A 12,325-nucleotide genomic window follows, 5' to 3' on the forward strand; every position below is an offset into this window, starting at 1 on the left:
ATTCACAGGACAACAAATAAATGCTTGGCTTTGTCCCAATGCAGTTTGAGGAAAGAAATGAAAGCAGCTTTGCACACATAAAGAGGAAACTGGAACAAATACTGTTTTAAATTTCCCTGATTTATTTATTGTTATTTTATTTTTATAGGTATTTTTCTACATCTAGGTCATGCGCTACAGGCATAACTGATACCCATGGAGAAGTGCATACAATCCTTTGAAACCGGAGTTATTGAGTTGTTAGCTGCTATGTGGGTGTTGATGATCAAACTCAGTAACTCTGGAATAACAGCCAGCACACTTAATCTCTGAGCCATCTCTCCAGCCCCAACTTTTAATAAATGAGAAATTCTTAAGATAATTATAAAGCTGGAAGTCAGCTCAGTGGCAACAACCTTGTCTATCATGTGTATAATGCTGGATTCATTCCAAACACCATAGAGAAAACAGAAGAGAAGGGAAGGGGAGCAGAGAGCAAGGGGAGGAAGAGCATGGAAGGAAGGAGGCTCCTGATAGTTCCAAACTACTAATTTTTTTATATAACATCCTTATTTAAATCTCTTGTGCATTTTTTTAAAATTATTACAAATGAATGAACTATGCTGATGATATCTCAGAGTATGAAATGCTAATAATTTACGTATGTGCTTAGTTGTGTTGGTAGTTGTTATAAAGATTCTTTTTTTAAAGCAAGTACCTATCTTATGAAACACACTTGTTCATATGTATACATGCATAGAATTTAAATACTACTAAACATTAAATAAATTATCCTCAAGTGTTAGAACTGAAAAAACTAAAGAATTGAACACAACTATTTGTGAAGTACATCTTGTATTTTCCTTCTGTGTATCTGATTAGAATACCCTGTGACACAGGTGCAGTTCTTACAAATATGCAGTACAAATCATCACATTACTGAAAGATGAAGTCTGGGTCCAAACTACTTTTTACCAAAAACAATTTACAACATACACAAAAGAATCACAAAGCTATTAATGAAATTCTTGGAACTCAGTAAATACATCTGGGTGCTTATTGCTTCATAATGACTTAGATTGGAATGATTTCCAACTTGTTAATTTCTGGAAAATGTTGGGAGAGGAATGTGCTGTCTCACTTAAGTCTCTGAGTTGCCAATCCATTTCAAATCCACACCTATTGTCCCAAATTTCTTGGTCCATGCAGATCTACCTAATCTACTATCTATAGATGTCTATGTATTTATAAATATATTTTAGCTTAGTATCATGATAGACAAAGACATGAACCCACCCTGGATATGTTAACATCAGGAAGGGAATGGAGAATAAAAAAATATTTACAAAGATTTGCCTACAGTTGACCAAGACTTGAAGAAAAACCCAGGATAGCTAAAAGAATTCTCAACAATAAAAGAACATCTGGGGGAATCACCATCCCAGACCTCAAATTGTATTACAGAGCAATAGTGATAAAAAAAAAAAAAAACCTGTATGGTATTAGTACAGAGGCAGGCAGAAGATCAATGAAATAGAATTGAAGACCCAGAAATGAACCCACAGACCAATGTTCATTTGATCTTTGACAAAGAAGCAAAACCATTCACTGGAAAAAAGACCACATTTTCAAAGCACAATGCTGGTTCAAGTGGAGATCAACATGTAGAAGAATGCAAACTAAACCATTCTTATCTCCCTGTACAAAACTCAAGTCCAAGTAGATCAAGGATCTCCACATAAAACCAGATACACTGAATCTAAAAGATGAGAAAGTGGAGAAAAGTGACAAACATATGGGCACAGGAAAAAATTTCTTAACACAACAACAATGGCTTATGCTCTCAGATCAAGAATCAACAAATGGTACCTCATAAAGTTACAAAGCTTCTGTAAGGCAAAAGACACTGTCAATAGGACAAAATAGCAACCAACTAATTCAGAAAAGATCTTTGCCAATCCTACATCTGATAGAAGGCTAATATCCAATATAGGCAAGGAACTCAAGAAGTTAGACTCTAGAGAAACAAATAACCCTATTAAAAAGTGGGATAGAGCACTAAACAGAGAATTCTCAACTGGAAACTGAAATAACTAAGAGGCACCAAAAGAAATGTTCAACATCCTTAGTCATCAGGGAATTGCAAATCAAAATGACCCTGAGATTACAACTCACATGAGTCAAAATGGCTAAGTTCCAAAACTCAACAGCAGATGCTGCCAAGGATGTGAAGAGCAATGAACATTCTTCCATTGCTGGTGGGATTGCAAGCTGGCACAACCACTCTGGAAATCCATTTTGTGGTTCCTTGGAAAGCTGGACATAGTACTACCTGAGGACCAGCTATACCACTTCTGGGAGTATACCCAGAAGATACTCCAACATGTAATAAGGACAAGTGTTTTGCTATGTTCATAGCAGTCATATTTATAATAGCCAGAACTGGAAACAGCCCAGATATCCCTCAACAGAGGAATAAATACAGAAAATGTGGTACATTTACACAATGGAATACTATTCAGCTATTAATGATTTGTTTTTTGGGTTATTTTCGAGACAGGGTTTCTCTGTGTAGTCCTGGTTGTCCTGGAACTCACTCTATAGACCAGGCTGGCCTCGAACTCAGAAATCCGCCTGCCTCTGCCTCTGCCTCCCAAGTGCTGGGATTAAAGGCGTGCACCACCACAGCCTGGCTCTATTCAGCTATTAAAACAATGACTTCATGAAATTTGTATGCAAATGAATGGAAGTTGAAAGTATCATTCTGAGTATGGTAACCCAGTCACAAAAAAAAAAAAAAAAAAAAAAAAAAATACACACATGGTATATACTCACTGATAGTGGATATTAGCCCAAAACCTTGCAATAACCAAGATATAACTCACAGAGCACATGAAACTCAAGAAGAAGGAAGACCAAAGTGTGGATGCTTCAGTGCTTCTTAGAAGGAGGAACTGAATACCGACAGAAGGAAATATGGAGACAAAGTGTGGAGCAGAGACTGAAGGAAAAGACATCCCAAGTCTGAGCTACCTGGGGATCCATCCAATATACAGTCACCAAACCCAAGTGCTATTGTGGATCCCTGTAATTGTTGCTGACAGGAGCCTGATATGTTTATCTCCTGAGAAGCTCTGCCAGAGACTGACAAATACAGAAGTGGATGCTCACAGACTCTGTATTTGTCAGAACTCTGTATTGGACTGAGCACGGGGTCCCTGCTGGAGAAGTTGGAGAAGGGACTAAATGAGCTGAGGGGGTTTGCAGCCCTGTGGGGGTAGTAACTGTCAACTGGCCAGACTCCTGGGAGCTTCTGGGGACTGGATCACCAAAGAAAAGTACACATGGAGTGATACATGGCTCAGGCCGCATATGTGGCAGAGGATGGCCTTGTTGAACATCAGTGGGAGAAGTGGCTCTTGGTCCTGTGGGGGTTCGATGCACCAATGTAGAGAAATGCCAGGCTTGGAATGAAGGAGTATGTGGGTGGGTGGGGGAGCACCCTCATAGAGGCAGGGGTAGATGGGATGGGATAGGGGGTTTCTGGAGGGGAGACCTGGAGAAGGGATGACATTTGAAACCTAAATGAAGAAAATATCCAATAAATAAAAAGAAAAAATACTTACACTGTTACAGAGTTAAATAGTACATGATTATCAATGGATTGTAAAAATATAATGCAGTGAGTGCAGTGAACTCTCACCTCCCACTTGAATTTCCAAAAACCTCTGGACCTTGTGCTTCAAATAAAACATTATTTGCACATGCAGATTGACCTTTGCTACCAGCTGTTGGAAGAGTCTCAATAAAGTGAGGATCAAAAGTAACTTTCAAGTGATGGCTGGGGCTGTCTGTTTACCTCACCCACACAAATTCACCATATGTAGTACATATTAAACTAAAGACTTAGTCCTACTTTTTAATTCTACTTAGTCCTATTTTATATTTTCCAGTATGTGTACTTTTTAATAGTTTTTATTCTTCATATAATTGCCATTGCTTGCGTGGTTACCTTGAGTGAAGTTTGGGTTGAAAATTAAATCTTGATCTCAGCATTGCATTGAACTGTTCTGTTTAATTTTAACTGTAAACTTGACACAAACTAGAATTCCTAGAAAGAGAACCTTAATGAGGAGTTATCTAGGCTAGGTAGCCTGTAGCCATGTCAGAGGGGGAACTGTTTAATTCTTAATAGAAGAAAGATCCACTGAATGTGGGTGGCACCATTTTATGGGTTTGGACAGGAATATAATTCAGTAAGATTAAGAAACTTAGCTGAGTATGACCATAAAAAGGCAGGCAGTGTGTGAGCATTGTTTTCTTCTGCTCAGCTCTGTGGATTGATATGACTGCTGTTACAGTTTCTTTTTTGGCTCCACTTCCTGAGAGACTGATAACTGAGATTTTAAGATAGAACAAATTCCCATTCTCCCTCAGTTGCTTTTAATCTACACATTTATTACAGCAGCAGCAATGAAACCAGAACAGTAGTACTAGCAGTATCCCATGTAAACTGCATGCCCCCTTTTTCAATTAGATTAGACACTTGGATTAAGTAATTTCACTCTTCAAAATAGTTGTGTTTTACTTTGCATTTTCTTGCATGCATAAATTTGAAGACTCAGGTATTCAACCACTTTGCATTTATCTTATGTCAAGTACCTTTTCAACTCCTGTCTCTATAGAGAGTTAATTATCTTTTCATTTAAAATAGGATTTTTTTTTACCAACAATAAAGGTTTTTAGTTAAATAAGATAATCTAGGTCCTTGTACAGACTCCTCATAAAACTCACGTGCATAGGGTATTGTTATAATATTAGGAATTTTACCCTGGCACATCAGGCTCAGTAATGTTAGTCTGTTCTTGGGTGAATCTCTTATATCTGCAGTGATTTCTCTCAAGCATTAGAGGATTATAGAGGTCCCTTTGCTATAAAAGAAGAATGCATTGTTTCTGAACAGCTACTGTGTTTTCTGTCTCTGAATTTCTTAACTCTCCAGACAACTGGCCTCAGCTTTATCACATCACATTCCACAATTTCAAGATAATGTCTGATTTTGTGGAAACTGCTTTCATATTTAATCTTAGATCAGGACCATCATCTGTTCTGGAAATTTAGCTGGAAAATTGTACTGCTAGCCAGAGAAGTACCAAAACAGGAAAATCGATTCTTCCATCTTCTGATGCAAGCAGCCTTGTATTTACAAAACACTATAGACACTCTTAACATTTTATCAATCCATTAACTACTCTTTTGTACTTTGGGAATTCAATGGTCTCACCTTCTGATGTGTTTGCTGAAATATCTTCTTACAAACTTTGTTTTTCTTTTTTTTATTAAATATTATCATGCTAAAGAAATTCTTGTCTACTGTTCAAATACTCCCTGTATTTCTTTAGTTGTTGATTGCTACTTTTTCCTTTGTGGAACACACCAACACTCTTTGCCAGTATTCAGTCATTGTCTTTCCTTTATAGTTGTGTGTTTTTTCAAGAGTGAATCAAAGTATAACCACAGTTTCAAAATAGTCCATAAGTGTGTAGTTTTATTCAGGGGTCTTCAATTCTAATCTATTGAACAATATGTACCAATACCATGCAGTTTTTATTACTATTTCTCTGTAGTAAAGCTTGAAGTCAGAGTTGGGTTTTTTATTGATAAGAATTGCTTTTGCTATTCTAGATTTTTTGCCATTCCAGATGAATTTTGAGAATGTTTTGGCCTGAGCTGCCCCATGCTTGGGGGCCAGAAATGTTGAGAACTGCTTTACCTCATGTTTGGGGGCCAAAATGTCTTGGACTGTTCTGTCAATGTTGGAACCCACACTGCCAAAAGCCTTGGGGACTAACTTGTTAGCCTGCCCTGCCCCAAGCAGCTCTGGTCTTTGGGTCGGGGTTCAGCAAGAGAGAGAGTGAGGACAGACTCGAGGAATGGAGACCAGGCAGAATGTGATTCAATCCTGTTTATAATTCAGTCTCTCTTCTCTCCAAGTCCCTAGTTCCTAGTCCCTAGTGCCTAGTACCTCCAAATTCCAAGTTACTTCTTCCAAGTGCTAAATGCCTAATGTCTAATTACAAGTTCTTCCTCCAAGTTGTACTGAACTTTTCTGTCTGCCTCTCTCCTTTTATATGTCTCACTTCTAAGCCATGCCTTCAAGTCACACCTTTAATCATGCCCTTAGGTCTTGTCTCTAAATCTGATCTCTAAGTCATGCTCTTAAGTCACACACCTTTAAGTCTCACACACCCAAGGGAAGATCCTGGGTATCTAAAGCAAGATGTTATCACAGTGTGCTCAGCTGTTGCAGGCTAATGTAATCAAGTCTCTTATCAGGGTATTTGGCTCAAGATGGCTGCAAGGATGATAGCCACCTTCTGTTGGCTCCCCACATGAGAATTGCTCTTTCCATATCTTTGAAGAATTGTGTTAGGATTTGGATGGAGATTGCACTGACTCTGTAGATTGCCTTTGGAAGGATGGCCATTTTTACTATATTAATTCTGTCAATCCATGAGCATGGGAGATCTCCCCATTTTCTGATTTAACTAATAAGACTGGTTTTTCTTTTTGGCACATTGTGAGCTTCTTTGCTAAGTGTAGAAGACATGAGGCACAAAAATAATGAAAGCATAGGAGTGCTATGTGTATAAATCTGGTTGAGAGTTGGCATGTGCTTCCTATTTACTACATCTACAATGTGAAAAACATTTAAAATTTACAAATTTTCCCATGTTTGTTTTAAGTCTGTCTTCTCACTGTCATTGGTTTATCCTAGAGACTACAAATTTGCTAATACTGCAGGAGTCAGCTCTTTCAGCCTCATTCCTCTGTGGTTTTGTTGCACCTTTCTGCTTTGTACTAAAGCCAGAGGCAGAGGAAGTGTCCTGCAGTCCAAAAAGCAATTAATACACTTGTGGCCATTGACTGTACTTTAAACCTCCTAGTACCATGCTACTCAACAGTTCAGTCCAGAAGACCTGTGGGAAAACTGTTATGTGCATTATCTCTAGACCATAGAAAACAAGAGGGATAATAGCTTACATCTTCCCCTTCTTTTGGGCACATTAAGCTTTAGAAATCTTAAAATAATTAGTTATTGTATTAACTTTCTTTTTAAGGACATGAAGAAAACTACATATTGTCTATGTATGCCATTATGGCAATGTTTCTGATCTCTTTGATTTTCAGGTAAGGAATTTTACTAATGGCTTGTGTTCCTGATGGTTCTAGGAAGTGTAGCATTCGTTTGTTAACGTCTTCATTGTGAGGAATAAATAGCAACTTCCCAGTTTTTAACTGTCAGATCAAACCTGGAAGTCTAACATTGAATAGAATTCACATTTGGACATATTTTCTGAGCAACACTACTAAATTATATATTTATTGAACTGTTAAGTATTTTTCTTATTATCTCATTGCATCAGTTGTCCTCTGCAATTTAGAAGTTTCCCTTTGGTTGTATAAGCTGATTTAACCTAATGGGAAGAAATCCAAATACCCAGTTAGAAAATGGAGCACAGAGCTAAACAGAATTCTCAGCAGTCAAATCTCAAATGGCTGAGGTGCTTAAAAAATGTTCAAAGTCCATAGACATCAGAGAAATGGTAGTCAAATAATTCTGAGATTCTACCTTACACCTATCAGAATCACTAAAATCAAAAACTCTACTGATATTACATGCTAGCAAGAATCTGGAGCAAGACAGACACTCTCCTATTGCTGGTGGGAGCTCAAACTTGTACAAACCACTTTGGAAAACAATTTGGTGCTTTCTCCAAAAACTGGCAATAGTTCTACCTCAAGATGCATCTAAGAACATTGCTGGGCATATACCCAAAAGATGTTCCACTATTCCACAAAGACACTTACTCAACTATAATAATAACAGCTTTATTCATAATAGACAGAAGCTGGAAACAATGCAGATGAACCTAAACAGAGGAATGGATACAAAAAATGTGGTTCATCTACAAATGGGATACTATTCAGCTGTTGAAAACAAAGACATCATATATTTTGCAGGCAAATAGATGGAACTAAAGAACATCATCTTGAGTTGGGTAACTAATTCCCAAAGGAATATCCATGGCATGTACTCACTTAGAAGTGGATATTAGCCATAAACTACAAGATGTCCATGCTATACTCCACAGAATCTAAGAAGCTAAACAAAAGAGTGCACAAGCAAGGAGGCTTGAATCTCACTTAGAAAATGGAATAAAATAGTCCTAAGAAGCAGATGGAGGGAGGGTACTTGGTGGGAGAGAAAATGAGAAAGGGAATGGGGGTGTTTCAGGGTCATGTGTGGGGAGGAGGGACAGGAGGGATGACCTGATAGCTATGAGAATGAAAGCATCTCCAGAAAGAAGCAGAGACCTGAGATAAGGAAGGCATACAAGAATAAATATGGATATCCTTAAGTGTGACTCACATAACTGGGGATATGGAACCTGAAGAATCCACCTCCTGTAGCCAGGCAATAACCCCAATAGAGTGATAAGAACAACAACCTACCCACAAAACTTCTGACCCCAAATTTTTTTCCGTTTACAAGAAATGCAGGAACAGGGGATGAAACAGAGACTGAGAGAACAGCCAAACAATAATTGTTCCAACTTGAGACCCATATTCAAGCACCAGTTCCTGACACTATTAATGATACTCTGTTATGCTTGCAGAAAGTAGACTATCATGGCTGTCCTCTGAGAGGCTCTACCCAGCAGCTGACTCAGTCAGATTCAGATACCCACAGCCAAACTTTGGCTGAGCTAAGGGGACTCCTATGGAAGTACAAAGGGTAGCAATACAGCTTCTAAGTGGATAAGAATTCACAAGAAGACCAAATGAGTCAGCTAACCTGGACCCTGGGGCTCTCAGAAACTAAATCACCAACCGAAGAATGTACATGGGCTGAACCTAGGCCTCCCCACACACATGTAGCAGATGTGCAACTTGGTAATTTTGTGGGTTCCAAACAATTAGATAAGAGGCTATAGCAAAAGCTATTGCCTATATGTGGGATATGTTCTTCTAGATGGAATGCCTTGTTTGTCAGTGGGAGAGGATGGGCCTAGCCTCACAGAGCCTTGATGTGCTAAAATGGAGGGATATACAAGGGATTCCCAACTGCTCAGAGAACAAGGGAAGGAAGGATGTGGAAAGGATTATTGGAGGGGATAACCAGAAGGGAGGCAGTGAGAAGGATCTAATGTGAATAATAAAAAATATAAAAGTATGACAAAATTGAACATCTCTTCATGTTAAAAGTCTTGGAAAGATCCAGAATTCAAGGCCTATATCTAAACATAGTAAAAGCAATATACAGCAAACGAGTAGACAATATCAAACTAATTGGAAAGAAACTTGAAGCAATCCCACTGAATGAGAGACTAGATAAGGCTGCCTGCTCTCTGCCTATCTATTCAATATAGTACTTGAAGTTCTACCTAGAGCAATTAGACAATAAAAGGAGGTCAAAGAAATACAAATTAGAAAGAGAGAAGTCAAAATATCACTATTTACAGAAGATATGATAGTATACTTAAGTAACTTCAAAATTTCACCACAGAACTTCTAAACCTGATTTAAAAAATACTTCAACAAAGTGAATGGATACAAAATTAACACAAACAAATTAGTGGCCTTTCTCTACTCAAAGGAAAAACAGGCTAAGAAAGAAATTAGGGAAATGACACTCTTCACAATAATCACAAATATAAACTATCTTGGTGTGACTCTAACCAAACATGTGAAAAATCTGTATGACAAGAACTTTAAGTCTCTGAAGAAAGAAATCGAAGAAAATCTCAGAAGATGGAAAGATCTCCCATGCTCATGAATTGGCAGGATTAATATAGTAAAAAATGGTCATCTTGCCAAAAGCAATCTACAAATTCAATGCAATCCCCATCAAAATTGCTACTCAACTCTTCACAGAGTTAGAAAGAACAATTCTCAAATTTATTTGGAATAACCAAAAACCCAGGATAGCAAAAACTATTCTGCACAATAAAAGAACATCGAGGGGAATCATCATCCCTGACCTCAAGCTGTGCCATAGTGAAAAAAAAAAAAAAACCTTCATGATATTGATACAGAGACAATAAGATCAATGGAATAGAATTGAAGACCCAGAAATGAACCCACAAATCTATGGTCACTTGATCTTTAACAAAAAATGATAAAACCATTCAGTGGGGAAAAAAGAGCATTTTAAACATATGGTGCTTGTTCAACTAGAGATCAGCATGTAGAAGAATGCAAATCAATCCATTCTTATAGATGGTACAAAGCTCAAAGGATTAAGGACCTCCACATAAAACCAGATACCGTGAAACTAATAGAGGAGAATGTGGGGGAAAGCCTTGAACACATGGGCACATGGGAAATGTTCCTGAACAGAACACCAACAGCTTATGCTCCAAGATCAAGATTGGACAAATGGGACCTCATAAAATTGCAAAGCTTCTGTAAGGACAAGGAAACTGTCAATAGTACAAAATGGCAACCAACACACTTGGGAAAAGATCTTTACAAGTCCTAGATCCAATAGAGACCTAATATCCAATATATACAAAGAACTCAAGAAGTTAGATTCTAGAAAACCAAATAACCTTATTAAAAAATGGGGAACCAAAATAAACAGAGAATTCTCAACTGAGGAAACTCAAATAGGCAAGAATCACCTAAAGAAACTTTCAAAATTCTTAATGATCAGGGAAATGTAAACCAAAACGACCCTGAGATTCCATCTCACACCAGTCAGAGTGGCTAAGATCAAAAACTCAGGTGACAACAGATGCTGGCAAGGACGTGGAGAAAGTACAACATTCCTCCATTGCTGGTGGGACTGCAATTTGGTACAACCTGGAAATCATTCAGGCAGTTCCTCAGAAAATTGAACATAGTACTACCTGAGGATACACTCCTGGATATACCCAGAAGATGTTCCAATGTGTAATAAGGACACATGTTCTACTATGCTAATTACAGCCATATTTATAATAGCCAGAAGCTGGAAACAACACAGATGTCCCTCAACAGAGGAATGAATACAGAAAATGTGGTACATTTGCACAATGGAATACTACCCAGCCATTAAAAACAATGACCTCATGAAGCTTGCAGGCAAATTGATGGAACTAGAAATTATCATCCTGAGTGAGGTAACCCAGTCACAAAAGAACACACTCATGATAAGTGGATATTAGCCATAAAGAAGATGGTGATGCCCACAATACAACTCACAGACCATATAAAATTATATGAGGATATACATAGCCAAATATTGTACTGAGAGTGGGGACCCCAATGGAAGAGTTAGAGCAAGGATTGTAGGAGCTGAAGGTGTTTGAAACCCATAGGAAGAACAACAATGTGAACCAACCGGACTCCCCAAAGCTGTCAGGGACTAAAGCATCAACCAAAAAGTACACATGGAGGGACCCATAGCTCCAGCTGTATATGTAGCAGAAGACTGCCTTATCTGGAATCCCTGGGAGGGAAGCCCCTTGAACCTGTGGAGACTTAATGACCCAAGATAGGGGAACACTAGGGCACTGAGGCCGTAGTGGGTGGACAGGTGGAGGAGTACCTTCATAGAGGGAGGTTGACAGAGGAGAGGGTAGGGGGCTTGTGGAGGGGAAATTTGGAAGGTAGGTAACATTTGAAATGTAAATAATTAAAATAAACAATAAAAAAGAAAAAACATGAAAATAACTTCTATAAAAAATAATAATAAATAAAAATACTTATACCTAATATTTTTTAAAAGACATTAAAGAGTTTAAATAAGGTTTCTTAATCATGAACAATGCATTGCTTTTCCTTGTCACATTCTGATCTCCAGAATGAATACACAACACTAGATTGAAGGAGTTCGGTAAGAAAACGAAACTTTATTAGTTGGATACACATTTCACAGTATATTGATCCATGTTTTTCAAGAAGAGACATGCTTGGCATATATCTCCTAAATTTTCCTTCATCAGAATCTTCATATGTTTTGAAGGTTGGTTTCCTTTCACCTCCTGTCCACCCTACCACAAGGACTCTTCAGTCTGAGTTCCAAAAATAAACATTGGGACTCAGGGTTACCTTTAATATGTATGGCTCAGTTTCTAGACTATACATGATATGCCTCCTTATTCTTGAAATGCTAGAGAAAAGAAAACTGCTACTTCTCAGAAGATGATAATTTTGTTCGCAATCATATCAGATATGTTAATAAAATGTCCTTTATTATTTCAATCCCTACACACACATTTCTAAGTAAATTCATATGGGATGCAAAAGGGTCAGAATAAGTTAAAATATATAAATAATATACACTGGCAAAGATAAA

The sequence above is a fragment of the Arvicanthis niloticus genome, chromosome 8 (genome assembly GCF_011762505.2).
Source record: "Arvicanthis niloticus isolate mArvNil1 chromosome 8, mArvNil1.pat.X, whole genome shotgun sequence".
NCBI classification, from domain to species: domain Eukaryota; kingdom Metazoa; phylum Chordata; class Mammalia; order Rodentia; family Muridae; genus Arvicanthis; species Arvicanthis niloticus.